Here is an 18111-nt window from a genome sequence, read left to right on the forward strand (position 1 = left end):
TTGTTGCTTGGCTCCCCGGCACTGTTCTGAATCTCTTTCAGTAGGGCTGTGTCTGTTTGGCTGAGCGCTCAGCCAATCACAGGCAGCGCTCAGCCATTTATTGAATTCACAGAGCTGCTATTTTGTTAGTAGGGCAAAACCCTTGGTGACCATAGTGAAAACTTAATGTTGCAAGCAAGCATGCATAGGAGCAGTTAACTGTACAGTATGATGCTCCCACTAAATCAATATACATATGTTTTGTAGACCCATCTGATTGTGACACGGGAGAGTGGTACATTGATTTATATCTGCATTTTTTCATTTTTTGTGGAGTGAGGCTTTCATCAAGTTTCCTAATATTAGCAGTACTTAAATTCCAATTTAAAACATCATTATTGCTTGCAAACCAAAGTTGTCACGAATGTCCAATTAATTCATAGGCCCAGTGCTACTTCAGCACACACAAGGACTTTCTTTAATTACTGTGAAAGGTACACTTACAATATAGAGTACTAGGCTTGCTTATATGCTCTGCCTCATGTACAAATAACCAAGTTATTACTGCATAATTACTGTATGCCCCCATCCTTTGCACCGCTGTTGATGCACACAGAGCAAATGGGAGAACAGGATACATATAGTGACTTCTTTATACATTTCTCACCAGGCAGAGTCTCTGCATGGACAAATGGATGTAAATAAATAGTGTGTGTGAGATATATTCCGCATTGAAAGCCATGTCTAATCCACCCCCCATTGTATTCAGCGGGAATCCGCACCATAGCACATTTCCTAAGACATTACATTTTATCTAATTAATGCTAGACAAACTAGTCTTTTTGCATTCAGAAGATATATTTATTATATAAAGGCCCATTTAGACACAACGATTATCACTCAAAATTAGCTCAAAAGATGGCTCAAAACAATTGCTGTGTCTAAACTCCTGCCCATCATGCACTTTTTGTTCATCTCTGACTTTAAGCCAGCCTGAAGTCGGCAATAAGCCTTATCAGCGCCACACACTGAGTTCTCAGCGGGATAACGTTGATAGTGTTCTCTCAGCTGCTATCCCTCTAGGAGTTCTCAGCGGGATACCGCTGACAGCTCCGAGAACAAAACAGCTGTTTGCGGATAACAGCACTCCTGCTGTCATCTGCATACAGCGGGAGCTTTCATTTACACACTAATTAGCTACTTAGGAGTTTATGCAAATTGATCGCTCAAAACCGTCACTTAACCCCTTGAGTGGCGGGTTTCCTACCACCCTGTCGTGCCCACCAGGGCAGGTTTTTTAAAATGGTCTAATCATTGAATTTCAACTAATTTTGCAGTTGCGTCTCAAGAGCCATAACTTTTTCATTTTTCCATTGACATGGCCATATAAGGGCTTGTTTTTTGCGGGACAAGTTGTGATTTTTTAAACAGGGGGGGAGGAAAAAAAGAAATGGGGAAAAAAGAAAAAAAGGGGCCATGTCATTAAGGGGTTAAATAATGTATTAACTTCCTTCTCTGGGTCATTACGACGCATGGATACCACATGTGTGATTGTATTTTTGATTTTTTACAAAGTAAAGGGAGACAAGTGTTTTTATTTATTTTTTTATAATTTTTTTACTTTTTTTTTAAATTTAATTTAATTTTTTTTTTGTTTGTCCCTTTAGGGGACTTCCACAGGGACCCATCAGGACCCCTGATCACATTCCGGGGGTCCGATGGTGACAGCCCTTTACATGCTGCAGTGACAGCCCTTTACATGCTGCAGTCACATAGACTGCAGCATGTAAAGGGTTAACACAGCAGAGATTGGAGGTTTTCTCTGATCTCTGCTGTAAGAGCAGGTACCTAGCTGTCCTCTGACAGACAAGCACCAAGCTCTCCCTGCCACAGAGACCATCGGCTTGCTTCTGACAAGCCGATGGTCTCTATGGCAACCTGTAAACAAAGCAGGAGGTTGCCGACATATCGGCAATATCTTCTGCTGGTTCTTCAAAGCCCTTGCTTTGTTCTCTGTGGGTCTGTGCAGGCAGAGCACACTGTCACAGCTTGTGGCATTGTGCTTTGCAGCTCCCATAGTGATACATAGCCCGGAAATCTTCCGGGCTATGTTGCTATGAGCAGTGGAGCTCGTCCCGGAAAATTTCCGGGCGTGCCACTCAAGGGGTTAAACTGCCGTTTGAGAGAATTTTAAGCGATCATCGTTCCATGTAAATTGGCCTTTACATGCATCTGTATAAATATATAGATTGTGGAAGAAAGCATGCCTATTTACATATAGATATGCACAGTATTAAAGGGGTTGTCCCGCGGCAGCAAGTGGGTCTATACACTTCTGTATGGCCATATTAATGCACTTTGTAATGTACATTGTGCATTAATTATGAGCCATACAGAAGTTATCAGAAGTTTTTCACTTACCTGCTTCGTTGCTAGCGTCCTCGTTTCCATGGAGCCGTCTAATTTTCAGCGTCTAATCGCCGGATTACACGCGCTTGCGCAGTCCGGTCTTCTTGTTTTCTGAATGGGGCTGCTCCTGGTAGCTCTGCCCCGTCACGTGCCGATTCCAGCCAATCAGGAGGCTGGAATCGGCAATGGACCGCACAGAAGCCCTGCGGTCCACCAAGGGAGAAGATCCCGGCGGCCATCTTCAGCAGGTAAGTAAGAAGTCACCGGAGCGCGGGGATTCAGGTAAGCGCTGTGCGGTGTTCTTTTTTAACCCCTGCATCGGGGTTGTCTCGCGCCGAACGGGGGGGGGGGGGGGGGGTTGAAAAAAAAAAAACGTTTCGGCGCGGGACAACCCCTTTAACTATTGTTGAAATGATGTTGTTATAAATAATAGTTTATGGATAACATTTAAGTGCTTCCTATTTGTAGATGTGCTGCCAACAGTCTACAGTGGCCTTTTAAATAATACTAGTACTTTCCAGTGCAGCCCCCCTGTGGCTTAAATTGTGGCATTTGTGTGGGATAAAGTAACTGATCATCCCCAGGGGGTAAAGAGGGATAGTTAAGCTATACACATTCAAAAAATAAAAATTTATACATCATATGATAACATTTAAAGCACTTTTTGTGTAAGTTCATTTCACAGTGGGAAAATGCATGAAACTTCAAATGAACCATAAAAACTTAGAAATAATGAATTGCAACTTGAGACATCTCTGCTGAAGACTTTTAACAAAAATCCCCTGAAGAAAATTAAATCAGCATTGTCCATTAATCATAGTGCATGCCAGACCTTAGGCCTTTATCAATTGTTCTCTGTGAATGGAAGTCGCCATTTAGATGTGTGGGGCCTTTCTAAGGTCTTGAAAAGTCAAAGGTGACGACTTGAAAAAACAGTACTATTACCACATGAAAGCCCAGAGAGTGGACAGCAGAAAACATTTACTGTGCTTGAGAATGAGTAGTGTAGTCTTCCTGCATGATCTCATTGGGTCCGTGACCTCAGTAATCGTCATCTAGAGATTATGTCACACAAGCTTAAAATTGCTGGAAGCATGAATATTACACATTCCTGCTGACGCAATCTGAAGTATACTTTTATGCACAATGGAGCAATTTGCAGTCATGGCATATTACACAAGCCTTTGGTTTCCAGTGTTTGGAGCTTAATAGGTAGATGCACGATGTGAATATTGATCAAAAGGCATAGAAGATGGTTTACACTTTTTTGTATCAATATTAGTACTTTTTTCTTCTTTCTTTACCATTTCTTTACACGTTTCCAAGCCACAAATATGTAGAAAGCTATTAGTAGTTGTACATTGAACAACCCTTACTCAAGGTAGCTGCCTGTGAGGGAATTTGAGTTTCTGGACATGGAAAATCCCCTTAAAGGGAACCTGTCACTGGGTTCATGCTGCTCGAATGATGAGCAGCATGAACCCAGCACAGATATCCTCTTTCCCCTTATGTAAGAGTTATTCTGAAACGTTTCGGAATTTCACAATAAACTCACTTTGGATTTTGCAAACTTAGGAATGGAGCTCTCAAGTCAAAGAGGCGGGCTGAATTGGGCTCGCCCTGCTCATAGCATGAAGAATGACAGCTCTCTCCCTGCTTGTGTATAGGGAGAGTGCTGTCAATCAACATGCTGCTGTGGGCAGGGAGAAGCTGGTGCACCATGTCTCTTTGACTCGAGAGTTCCATTCCCAAATATAACATACAAACTTCAAGGTGTGTTTATTCTGAAACACCACAGCGGCTCAGAATAACACTTACATAGAGGCACGGGTAGCATGAACTCAGTGACAGGTTCCGTTTAAGCCTTGGCTCCATTTATCTTTGCTGTGAGCTGCAACCTCTGGTCCCGGGGTCCCCATTGTAGGCAGCTCATTCTTTCAGTCATGCTGTCATATGATGGAAAACACATCATTGTACTTCATCAGTTTCATATCAGCTTGTCCGCTAATAAAGGATGTCCCCATTGACACTAAGTATACATGTCATAAACTGAGTTTGAGAAGGGTTGTCTGAAAAGGTACACATTTTTAAGAACTGCTTAGAGATATTAAATAATTATAAGCCAAGTTGCATGATTACAGCAGTATCCACCAATGGTCATTCATATTTTCTCACATTAGTTCAGGCTTGATGCTGACTCCTCCAATGAATTTGATCTGCAGGGTTATATTTCTTTTTAGTTAGGTCCAATTTTTCATTGTAGAGAATAAAAGATGAATATCACTAAAAATATAGCAAGTCTGTTGGCATGTTATATACAATAAAGAAATGCATGAAAAGGAAATGTTATGTCATGTGGTTCCTCTTGAATTGAGAAGCATAAGTGAAATCCAAAGCGGTTTTATCTGCAACAGGTATGGATCATAATATAAGCTATCAACAAGAAATAATTTCATAATCTAAGGCCCAATGTGCATGGGCGGTTTTGATTTGCTGGATCCGTGCGCGAGATCCACAAATCAAGTCGTCCATAGGGAAGCATTGGGTGTCCACACTTAATTTAACACCTGAGGATTTGTTTTTATTTGAGTTGCGAATGCCATGCGCGGATAATAAATCGTAGCATGCTCCATTTTATCGCAGATGTGCTCCATTTATCTCTAGAAGAGCTTAGAATCCGCAGTGCATCCGCAAACACACTTGCGGATTCACTGCGAATTTGAAAGTTGAAATCAAGTAGGGAGGTGGGGAAAAGACTGGGAGGTTCCACGTACATCCGTGTGGGGGAAAAACGCAATCTGCGATCACCTGCAATCAATAAAAAAATCAATTTAATGATGACTCGCATCTGCTGCAGAAATCCGCATGAAAAATCTGCGCATCCCGCGGACATGAGGCTCTGCCCATAACAGTTGAAAATAGGTTTGTTTAACAAACATGCAAAGCATTGAGAGGCAATAGATATATCCAAAAAGTATATTATATATATTCAGTGGACCTTGTCACCGAATAGTGTGACATGCTAAGGAATATTGCAATGTTAAGTGTAACTGTGATGCTATTACTAGGGGGAACTGGATTGAGTTGGATGTTGAATTTCAGTATCCTCCCCCTTGTCCTCAGTGGAGATGTGTCACTGCTGAGGGTGCCCGGCCGTGGCTCCCCCCTTACCTGATTCAGAACACACGAACATTTAGCCGGGCTGAACGTGCTTGTGTATGGTGGGGTTGGGAGGAATGCTGAAAGCTATAAGCATTAAAGCTACTCATACACATTAAATAAAAAAATGACTGAAAAGCTAGACAGAAGATTGTATGAAAATCTTGCAAAAAAGATTAACATCCAAAAGACATCCAAGAAGATGACTTTTATGTTATTATTTTTTTTCCATTCATTATCAGTGTGTATATGGAATTGTGTGCTGATCATGTTTGATCATTTATGACTCTCAGGCTACCTACATACGGCCAAATGGATATCACGCTCAGTAACCTCTGTCTTACTTATGGATGCGAGGTGATTTTCAAGCAAAAACACCTTGCTTACATCTGTCAAATTGCGGTCCTCTCACGCGATAGAGTATCGGAAGTGTTTCCCATTGATTTCAATGGGAAATCTCGCATGCACATTGCACGGCATGCAAGAACCATGCAATGAATTTAATGTCTCATTGAAATCAAGGGGCAATGCGTTCCAAGGAATGCAAAAAATATAGAGCAAGCCACAATTTTTCCCCCACACAGCGATGAGGTACAGAAAAACATATATGACTCCATTAAAAAGAATGGGGTTCGTATTCGCGCAGGACTTGTGACAATTGGCCGTGTGTGAAAGCAGCCTCAAAAATACCAATGTGTGTTTTGTCACATATCAGTATGAGTCAAATATCAAATCTGACTATGGCACGAAATTGTGCAAGTACATCAGGAAATATTGCAGTCAAAATGTACTGAATTACCTGTACTTGATATTGCAGCACATTTATAATAAGTAGTACGATATATTCACAAATATGTTGCAGATTCATAGATGACGCTCCTGATACATGACCCTGTTTGAATGCAATTTGGAATAAATCTACCATGTTGAAAAAATATATTTTTTCTTCTAAGAATATATTGCTTGTTTTAAGTTCGAACTGAAGTTACATACATGCATTGTCTGCATATGAACAAGGACCAGTCTATCTGCCGGGTTAGAATTTGAGATAAAGTGGATTTGTGTTGATTTACATATGATTTGCATCTGTTTTTTATGCCTTTAGTCAAAAATACACATACCTCCTTATACAGTACAAGCCTTATATAGAATACTATGTATGCTACATTTATTACTAATGCTCATGGGTATGTTCTCAATAAGCACCGATTTACAAAAAAATGTACAACATCAATGATGATGTGTCCATATGCTTCTTTATTATAACACCAAAATATTGGCGTGCTTAAAACCGCAAAAAAAGACATTCATTTCACACAGTAGTTGGTAAAACTTAGAAATACTAGATCAATTGCTCTCAGACATACTTAGAAGGTCAGTTCATTACAAATGCAGTGGCAGCTGCTGATTGTACCTGTGTAAGCTGCTGTAATGGCAGCATCTGCCGCTCCATTGAGATCCTGGAAAGCAAAACATATTCTGAAAAAGAGTCTTAGAAGACCCGATTCTTTGAGTTACATGGGAACCATCGAGAACAAACTGGAGATTAACATAATGATGATGAGAATTTACTTTGGCTGCTGTAGTAATATAATATTAACTAATTGCTGTGGCATTTGTCTTCCTGATGTCATGCCCCCAAGGGAAAAAAAACGTATTGTAAGAAACCTCAGGAAATCAGAGAATAATCATAAATATTCACTAGTTGCCAGCAGCCAGGCACCTACAACTGTAGGATCTGACTTGCATTCATTTGAACTTCTTCCTGACATTTTTTATTTTTCACCACAATTTTGAAGAATAGCAGTAACGGCGAATTTATAGAAAATGCAATAGTTAACATTTTGTGCTGTAAATTGAACATTGTTGCAACAATATTTATGCACAACTCTGCAGAAACCAGCAAGAAAGGTATCAGTTCAAAAACACGCAATCTAGATGAAGGTAAAGTGTTTAGAGCTCTAAGGGGCTGTTGACATAACAATTAGCTATCTAACATTGTGTACGGTTATATACTTTTTCATTTGCTTTTAACATATACACTAAATATACATTAAAAACATGATGTGAACAGACCCATAATGCCTGGCATCTGTATATTCCATAACGTCTTTATTTTATTGTCAGTTTAGTTGTATGACACTTTTTACTTTGTGAGACAAGTCCTAGTTTTCATAGAAACCAATTTCAGGGGGGATATATTATGTTTTACCACTTTTGCGCAATATAAACACTTTTTTTTAATTACAAAAATACTTATTGTGTGACCCTACATTTTAGGACAAAGAGCATTTTTATTTTTCAGTTGATAGACCTGTATTAGGCTTGTTTTTTGTGGGACAGCATGTAGTTTTTATTGGTATTTTGCCTTTTTTTTTGCAGAATTTTTCCATGTTGGATAAATGTAATATTTTATAGTACGTGTAGATGTGGCGATACCACTTATGTGCAGTTTTTTGGTTTTTGTTCTTTTTAGTTTTCCAATATTTAAAACGTTGTGTAAGGGGAAAAAAGCTTTTATATTTTTTTCGGTAAAAATGTTTAGATGCAGCAATGACTGCAGCATCTGGATTGTTAAACTGTGTAGAGGAGTGAATAGATGACCAAGTTCTCATTGTTTCACTTCTTTTATGGGAAAACCTCAATGTGTAACAATTAGAGAGCAAATATGCTCTCTGATTAATGGAGGAGTTGATAACATGATCAGAAATTCATGTCACCCTTCTCTGGGACAGGGAGATATAAAGAAGAATCACAGGTCTTCTCTTCTGTGAGCTGTTCCCCCCTCCCCGCCTCCCTCTCTCTCTCCTCTACATACACTGATTAAAATGACAGCTGTAAATTCAGTATCTCTGACCCATTTGAAATGGCTGTAGCTCCGGTTCTGCAAGGGCTACTGACATGCATTAGGTATCATGTTTAAGCCTAGAATATTCGCTTTAAAATGACACCAGAATCAGAGATATAGCCATTTAAAGTAGAATGAACTCTGTTCGTCCAAAACTGAAATGTTCTCAACGGCTGAAATAAAAGCACAAGAAAAAGCAATTTGATAGTAGATGATCATGCATATTGCAGGTATTAGTTATAGAATTACTCAGGCATTTACTATAAAACTGATTTTAGCTGTGCTTAATTTGAAAATCATACTGACTATCATGTGATACGGTTTGAACCACTTAGTAGCCATATATGGGCTGTGTGGTAGTTGCAAAGTGTCAACACAGCCGGAAGCAAAAATCCACCCAAATCATTCACTTTTGGATTACGTTTTATTGAACGCCCATCAACCACTTGTAAATTACTGCCTGCTTATAGTGCTAATAATTTACATTAGACTAATGGGCTGCATACATTCTTTATATCGTTATCAGTAAGTTGTTAATTATCATAACTACAATTTTTGTATTTTTATCATCTTTATCTTAATAATGTAATGAAAGGCAATCTATAAATATGAAAAAGTCAGTAGCTTTTCATACAATGATATTCTGCATCATCATCAGTAAGTGTACCGTCTACTAATGGCTGTACCGTCCACTGACTGACTACATGTTAGCTACTGTTATCCATTCTTACCCATATATTCCTTACATGTAATATTCTCTAAAAATATTTACCGGTAGCATAATATCCATGTAAGTATCTTGTTAAGAAACGGATGGGTTAGAAAATTACAGCTCAAGACCAAAATGTCTCCTGTTTCTTAGAAGTCAGGTTTTCCAAGAGCATAATTACATACTTTAGTACAATGTCACGATCGTGTAACATAGCAATAGTGGAGGGTTAGTAAATCAGCTCTAATAAATCAATGGTCGTGTTTATCTCTTTTAATCATCTCTGAAAGCATCAATAATTATGTTTTTCTGCATCAAAAATATGTTGAATGAAAGTGTGTTTTTTGGCATTTGATGAGGAAGAGTGTAGAATTGGAATTTTTACAGAGGTAAAGTAACACTTTTCTAATTTGTACTTTGTATTTTATTATTGGTCCAAATAAAAGATTAGGTAATTCACCATGTATTGTAGACCAAGACGTCAAATGCCGCCTGCAAGCCAATTGTGTAGGGTGATGTAGATCAAATAATATTTGTTAATAGTATAACAAAAAGTTTAGTTTTTTCACTGTACTAGATACTGCGCTTTGACATCATCAGAAAGTTAAAGCTTTTAGTATTGACCACCTATCCTCAGGGTAGGTCATCAATAGTTGATTGGTAGGAATCCACCAATGAGCATCCCTGTCCTTCAGCTGATCCTCCAGCCGGCTATTAGTGCCAGATGTTGTTGTCCATGGTTAGGTCAAAAGTGTAATAAGAGGCTTTACTCCCATGGAAATTAATGGGAGCAATGCCTCTTATTGCACTTCCTGCTCTGGCTGCAGCGAGGAGCTGGATTTGTAGTAGGAGGCATCGCTCCCATTGAGTTCAAGTGAAGCACCTATTACACTTCTGAAGCTACCTATTACACTTCTGGCTATGACCACTGATGATGACGTCTGGCCCCACTGCAATGACAGCGGGTCGGAGGATCGGCTGATTGAGCAGAGGATCCCTGCCAATCAATTATTTATGATTTATCCTGAGGATAGGCCATCAACAGTTAAAGCCTGCAATACTCCTCTTATGATGAGACGAGAAGAAATATAGCTTTGGGTGTAACTATCTCTAGGTTTTAAAATCTTAATTTAGCTTGTAATGTGCAATGGGTTAAATTGAAGATCTCAAAAAAGTACATTTTCCCTCAATTACTTTATGACACTGCTTGTTTTCAACAAAAAAAGAAAGACCTCCGATGTCTTAATACAAAAAAAGTTTTGTCAGGTAAAAAGTATTTTGTAGCTTGAGACATTTCTTTGAGCTTTATAAACAAATGTCTAAAAAAGTTGAAAAATGTATAGAGGTGTTGTAGGTCACCAGCAAATATTTTCACCTTTATAGCTGTAATATGGTATACATTAGTATCAGTATATGCAGCACAAGTCACACTTCACATAGCAGTCATACATTTACAGTTGTTCTGCTAATGCATAGAGGTATATGTGCTTTTGGGCTAGCAATTTTAGCTTTTAATATCATAGTATATAAATGGGCCTACAAATAAAAGACATTTTATCCTGCATTTGACCTTTCAGAATATTGTGATGTTGGGTTGATGGTGCGTTGGGAGTTGGATTATGTTACTAAATCAGAAAACTAACTCATTTTGTTTCTTTGTATGTGCCTCAGGCTTGTACAATATATTAGAGCAACCACTAGACACAGTTCCCTATTACAAACACAGACCTGAGAGTACATTGATCTGTTCTGCATAAGGTTCTCCTTTAGCAGTTGGGAGGTAAAATGTGAGCTAGAGAGGTGCAATAATTGTACATTGTCTAATACACAACATGAACCTATGAATACTTAGGTCCTGCGCATTTCTCACATCTTCCATGTTTTTAGTTGGTAAAATACTTGGAAAGTAATTAGCTTATATGATAGAAAACTTGTAAACGGACCCTTAGGGGTAATCTGAGGTTAGAGTACACAAAGAGCATGACTATTTCCTAGTTATTACCTGTACAATATATAGAAAATGTTATGCTATATTGAGACCTTTCTGCCAATGGTAGTAAAGGATAATACTATATGCAGACTTTTCATTCTGCTGTCTATGGTATTTCATTTCCAAGACTTAACTCGGCTTTATATTTTGCTGTTTTTCTTTTTCTGTTCTTTTTTATCATTTACATTTTGAAGCTAGCAGTGTTTCAGTTTTCTCACCCATCCCCCTATATCAGTTGCTCTGCACATCAATTGTTCCAAGCACACTTTGGTCATCCCCAGGTTTTATGGCAAAGGTCTTGACCCAGATGTCACAATGGCCCATACTGCTGCCCCTTTGGCTGAGTGATGATGTAGACTTTATTGTATTGAGAGGTTGGTCTTGAGGGCAGTGCACTCACCCTAGAAATCAGGACCAATGAGCTTTCCAACCAGACCCTAGAGAAACAATGGGTTGGTAAGACATACAAAAACTGCACAATACAAAAGAGCTTGTAAAAAAATGTGCATTTGACCACACCATGCATCTAACCTCAGCACCTCAGTTCAACTCTTCAATTTCTATTAAAGTTCAACAATTAAATAAAAGTTAAGTATCAGTACACTTCTAGAAGTTAGATATATATTCTAGGTTAGCGTCCAAGGACCCGTTTTATGGAATGGGAGGTAAATCTTGCAAAATTCTGTTGAAAAAAAAGAAATTCCACATTTGACTGCTAAAGTTTTTATAGTGGTGCTTTACAGTTCATATTCTCTGTAGGGACATTTTAGAACTTGATTTGTTGCATTGGGACCATATGAAGCATAACAGTACACTATGTGCTTCTTCAGACCTTTAACTACACATCAGAAGTGAAATCAATCATCTTATTTCCATTTGTGTTGAAAGTCATAGTTAACTATAACATGCCAGGATCCTCTAGACCACTAGGCAAAATAATAATATCATAAAAGATGTTGGACGTTCATATGAAATATTTAGTCATAGCTTGGTTCACATTACAAGGTGAAGAAGTGCCTATTTTCTTCCATGTATATTAGTTTAGCAAATATGCATCATTATTTAAAAAACCTTACTGCTATATGCGCTTTTAAACACAGGCTACTTGGAAATGAAGCCAGCTTTATATTATTCACTAAAGGGCCTGCTACTTTTCCTAGTAACAGGGAGAGATGTAAAGAAAAAAATAATTGAATGAAATCACTTATAGAATCTTATTTGTATCGCAAGACATTGTACATTTCCAGTCTGCTGAAAAGGACAGCACTTTATGAATAGAGAATCGGCCGAATAAAGTATCATATATAAATATAGATTTGTCCAGGACATCCTTAACTCCCTCCAGTTATTGAAGCGGCAGTGATGCATAAAATTAAAAATTGCTTTTCTGCATGCCGAAAACGGACCTTTACTCAAGAGGTACATGAGATACATTAATATTACAGCATTGCTAATTGCTTTATTCCAAGCAACATTTTTGGAAGCATTTAATATTCATTGACTCTCAAGCTGGCGTAACTGTTTATTGCAGTAAGGGTAAGTGTTTTAATAGCATTATTAATAATTGACTCTTGAATATCCTACTCCTTCTCATGAACATTGTGACTGAACAGCAGACTAAATGTCCTTTAGACCGTGTGTATGCAGTGACATCTGGTGGTAGCCATGTACCTAAAGATTGTGTGAGCTGCCCACCTTGTCTTCCTTTCTAGAAACCTCATTTGACAGACAATTCCTTGGAAGAGAATCTAGGCTATAGTCAATCAGAAATGTATAGAATATATACAATAAATACACAATATACACTCATTGTCAAAAACAATCAAACACATAGAAGAAGTTGTCTTATTTGAATGAAACTTTATATGTATGATTGTAATATTGGTAAAAGTAAGTGATTGCAATCAGAGGATAGATTATTGCAGAAAAATGAACACATGAAAGTGGGCTCTAGTACCCTGTTGGGCCGCCTCTAGCTTGGATGCAATATGTGATACGGCAGGCATGCAGGTATACAGGTTCCGTATGGTATCCTGCAGCATATCGGTCCACATTTACTGTAACTCAGTCTCTGGATTATGCAAACTCATAGGCTGTCATAGCTGGCATCCCAGATGGTCCCATGCATGTTCTAAAGATAAATCTTAATGACCAGGCAGGCCACTGAAGTATGACAATGTTGTGGAAACATTCATGTAACCCCCTTGTTGTGTGCGGCTAAACATAATCTTTCTGGAAAATGCTTCTTGGAAGCCACCATGAGAGGCAACACATGTGCTGCAGAATGTCCTGAACATATCACTGAGCTGTCATTGTCCCTCATACCACTACTAGGGGTGACCGACTATTGTATGTGATGGCCCCCCAGACCATCATACTAGCAGTGGAGGCAGTGTGCCACTCTATGGCAAAGGCAGGATTCAGGCACTCCCTTTTAGGTCTGTAGACATGAACATGGCTGTCATGTGTGCCCAAAGGAAACCTGGATTCATCTCTGAAGTCAACCTGGTTCCACTCCGTAGCAGTCCAGTTTTGTCATTTACAACACCACTGGAAACAGAGGTGACTGTGGGTGGGTGTCAAAGTCATTACACATAATGGTCGCCATAAAAGCAAATGTCCTTTAGCCAAGCACGTGAAAATGGTTCCAACAGATACAGGGGCCTGTATTGATGGCATACAATTGTCGGATAATCAGACAATCCTCTACTGATGGTCTGGGCATTTTTAGCCTGGTCTCCTTGTCTATGTGCTCTCATGCATCCACTGGACCCAACACATCCTAACAGTCTAGTCAAAATTGCTCAGGTGGTGGTCAATTCGACAATACAACCATCCAGTCTTCTCCCATCCCAATAAAGTGCGTCCTCTCAGACTGGGCGAAATCTCTTCAATTGCACCATAGAGATATGTGTAGTGGTCAACAAGCTCTACACAAGCGGAAAAAGAGGTCATTACACACAAGTAGCCTCTGAGAGCCTTTTTATAAGCCAACAGTGGAACCACTTTTAGGACCTCAGGTGGCAAGACCGTTCATCTAATCACACCCCAACTAATGATTTGCATATCTGCCTGAGATATAGCTGCATGCTGAATTTTGCAGCAAAATGACAACTCCTAGGTGCTTTATTTTTTTTTAACAAAGAGTGTAAAATTGCGTAATCTTTGAATATCCCACCATCTACAGTACACAATATCATCAAATGATTCAGAGAATCTGGGGAAATTCATGTACAAAACCATATTTGATGCTTGAGATCTATAGGCCATCAGACAGCACTGCATTAAACACAGGCATGATTCTGTAATTCAAATCACTACATGGGCTCAAGAATACTTCCAGAAATCATTGTGAGCACAATTTGCTGTGCAATCTACAAATGCAAGTTAAAGCTGTATCATAGAAAGTAAAAGCCATATATCAACACAATCCAGAAACCCTGATGCTTTCTCTGGGCCAAAGCTTATTTATAATGGACTGAAGCAGATAAATTAAAACGTCATGTTCTGCTAACTGAAGAGAAGAGGGACCATCCACCTTGTTATCAGTGCACAGTTCAAAAGCTTGCATCTCTGATGGTATGGGGTTGCATTAGTGCTTATGGTAGAGTTTCCCAACCTCAGTCCTCAAGGCACCACAACAGGTCATATTTTCAGGATTTCATTAGTATTGTACAGGTGATGTAATTTTTGTCAGTGCTACAGGTATTCTTACTATATGACCTATTGGAGTGCCTTGAGGACTGAAGTTGGGAAACATTGGCCAGTGGCACGAGCAGCTTACGCATCTTGAAAGGCACTATGAATGCTGAACAGTATACAGAGGTTTAAGAACAACATATTCTCCCATCCAGACAATGTCTCTTTCAGGAAAGGCCTTGCATATTTCAGCTTTCAGTCTTGCATATTAAGATAATGCTTAATCACATAATGCACTCATCATAACAGCATGGCTTCACAGAAGAAGAGTCTAGGTGCTGCGGGCGGTCCAGACCTTTCACCAACAGAAAACATTTGGCGCATTATGAAGTGAAAAATCCTGTAAAGAAGAGGAACCAGGACTGTTGAGCAGCTAGAATACTGTATCAGATGATTATGGGACAACGTTCTCCCAAAACTCCAGCAATTTGTCTCCTCACTTCACAGACATCTACAGACTGTTGTAAAAAGAAGAGGGGATGCTACTAGAGATGAGCGAGCACCCAAATGCTCGAGTCCGTGTTATTGGAGTCGAGCTTTTCGTAAAATTTGAGAGCTCTACTTGAGTAATGAACCCCATTGACTACAATGGGAGACTCGAGCATTTTTGTATGTGGGACGCCGGGTGCCGAGCTTATTTTATTTTTTTTGTGGTTCTCTCTCTCTCCCCTGCTTGCCAGACGAGGGGGGAGGGGCCAAAACAGGCACGTCACAGCGGGGAGGAGCCAAAAAATGGGGCATGGTCGAACATGGCTTGATGCTCGTTTGAGTAACGAGCACCATCATGTACGCTAATACTCGAACGAGCATCAAGCTCGGCAGAGTATGTTCGCTCAACTCTAGATGCTACACAAAATGATAAAGATGGCTCTGCCCCAACTGTTTGGAGATGGGTTGCTTCTATCAATTTCTAAATTATTTATTTTTTTAAATGAAACAGGAATGTATCACTTTCACCTTCTGTTATGTATTCTATCGGGAATGAAATATGGTTAAATGAGATTTCCAAACCATTTCATTCATTTTTTCTTTACATGTACAAACGTTTTACACAGCATCCCAGCTTTTTTGGAATTGGTGTTGTTTGTATATCACACACATATAATATATGTCTACACAACTCACATTATTATTATTTACTTTCCGTAGTGATCCTGTGCTCTGAAGATGTCATGTAGCCAATTAAAACGTCACAGGATGATGAGACATTTTGAAGTGCATTGATGTTAAAATTAATCATATCTGTTATTTTCTATCTTCTGCTAAATGACTGTTACTCACCCCAGGGGAGAGCTTTAAAAGAGAAGTGTGATATTTGGTATTCTGTTCATCTACCTTCAGCTGTCATCCTCAATTTCAAGTGAGCTGCTTGTTGAGAGGAGAGTCCAGAAAACCAAGCAGTGAACCATTTACAGTTTTCTATCAATGTTATATACACAGGGGGCTTCAGATAAGTAGGGCCCTGGTCGGCTCTACATTTCACAGATACCTTGACTAAACCTGTGGTAATGATGAGCCACTCTACTGGAACTCATAAATAAGGATTGATTTTTACAGGGAGCCATTGAGATACACTGCTGTGCAACATGGCATAGGCATCGAAACAGACCAGGTCGGTCTGTTAAAGATCAGAGAATTAATGAAACCATTGCTTCCTTTAGATGTAGCGATTATGATTGAACATGAAAAAACAATATCTTATTATTCTGATCATCCAATAAAAACAATTGTCCAATAAAACAGAATAATTGTCTGTAACAATCACATTCATTGTGAACATACCTGATACATGGCTGAGAATTAAAAGCTGAGATGTTTAGTATATCTCAGTGGGAAATTATATTCATGAACCTGTTTTGGACAACTCTCTACGCCTGTTTCAGACAGCGTATTTATACTCGTATACGTCTGTAATATGGATCCATAATGTGAACATGTTAGGCCGGGCTCACACTGGCATATGATTACCACTTTTCCCTCTGTGATACACGGTAACTCGCAGGCAATCAATTGCATTACCTTACGGAATTCCAGTTCCCATTAGCATTTCGGAGTTGAACAATACGCAAGCGTGAAAAAGAACGCAGCATATTCTATGTTGCCGCGTATATACGCAAGATAGAGTCCATTGTTCTCTAGGAGCATGTATATACACGTCCATATACAATTACATTACATATGGTCAGAATGTATACATGCACGGGAAATATAAACACACACACAAAACAAACTAGTGGACTGCACAAGACAGTGTGCGTAAGATACGCTGTCATGCGCAGTACAATTTTACCGCCATACGTGGCAGTACGCTGGGTTACTGCTAGTTCCAAAGCTGTAAAACACTGTGTGACCCACACAGTGTTTTACGCTTATAGCCATGTGAGCCCGGCCTTACAGATGATGAAGTTGCATCAGTGTTTCTTCTGTATTTACCTCCATATTTGCTTTACTTGGTTTTATTTTCTGCTTGGCAAAAATGGATATATTTTTTTTTACCCTTTGAAAAATAGTACCAATAATTGCAAATGCTAATGAAATATGGATGTAGTACGGATGTATCTGTATTTTCATCACTTTCCGTAGACTATAATAGGCATCTTTTTAATCAAGAACAGACAAAAGTATCGCATGCTGCATATTTTAAACACATGAAAAAAACACGTGAATAACCATATAGAGTTTCATTAATGTCATATTACGGTCTGCAAAACATGGATTAAATACAGATTTCAAAAATGCTTATCTTATAGACCCAAATGCTTAAGGTGGTCATACGTAAGATGTGTAGATACAGCAGAGATCTCCAAGGAAGTTTGGAATGACACAGGGACATAATAATAACTCAGGGGTGTGATCTGTGTCATGCAGCTGTTTGGAAAGATAAGATACTGATGATAAATGGGCATCAAAAGGTTAAGGAAACATAGTTCTCCACACTTTGGTCTTAGTGTGGGTTAAGAATACTCCATATGAATGTTGGAGGCAGCATGATTAATAACTATTCAGTTTCTACACACAGACCTGTAGTAACAGAAATAATTAGTGAGTGTGCTATGACTGAGGGTAAAGAATGGCTGTCTTCATGATGTATCATCTTACCAATGGCATAACTGGGTGTGATTGTGAAGATATTAATGGGTAATCTTTTATGAAAACCTAGAATTCTGCTTCCCAGGGTTAGCTTCTATATAATCTTGGGCCAATGCACAGAAACACACGCGGTATTCTCTCCTAAACGTATCCAGAGGAGAGTATGGTAGCTCATTGAGGCACCAAGCTGTGGCCCGTGGAGAGCAGTTGCATGGATTGCAGTGTGCC

The 18111-nt window shown here is 39.1% G+C and overlaps 1 protein-coding gene across 1 annotated transcript in view; it reads left to right on the forward strand.

Moving 5' to 3' along the window:
* The window catches only part of PRTG (protogenin), a 101441-nt gene that overhangs the window by 65641 nt on the left and 17689 nt on the right, over positions 1–18111 (forward strand). The window lies entirely within an intron of this gene.

This window comes from Eleutherodactylus coqui, chromosome 2, assembly GCF_035609145.1.
Source record: "Eleutherodactylus coqui strain aEleCoq1 chromosome 2, aEleCoq1.hap1, whole genome shotgun sequence".
NCBI classification, from domain to species: Eukaryota; Metazoa; Chordata; class Amphibia; order Anura; family Eleutherodactylidae; genus Eleutherodactylus; species Eleutherodactylus coqui.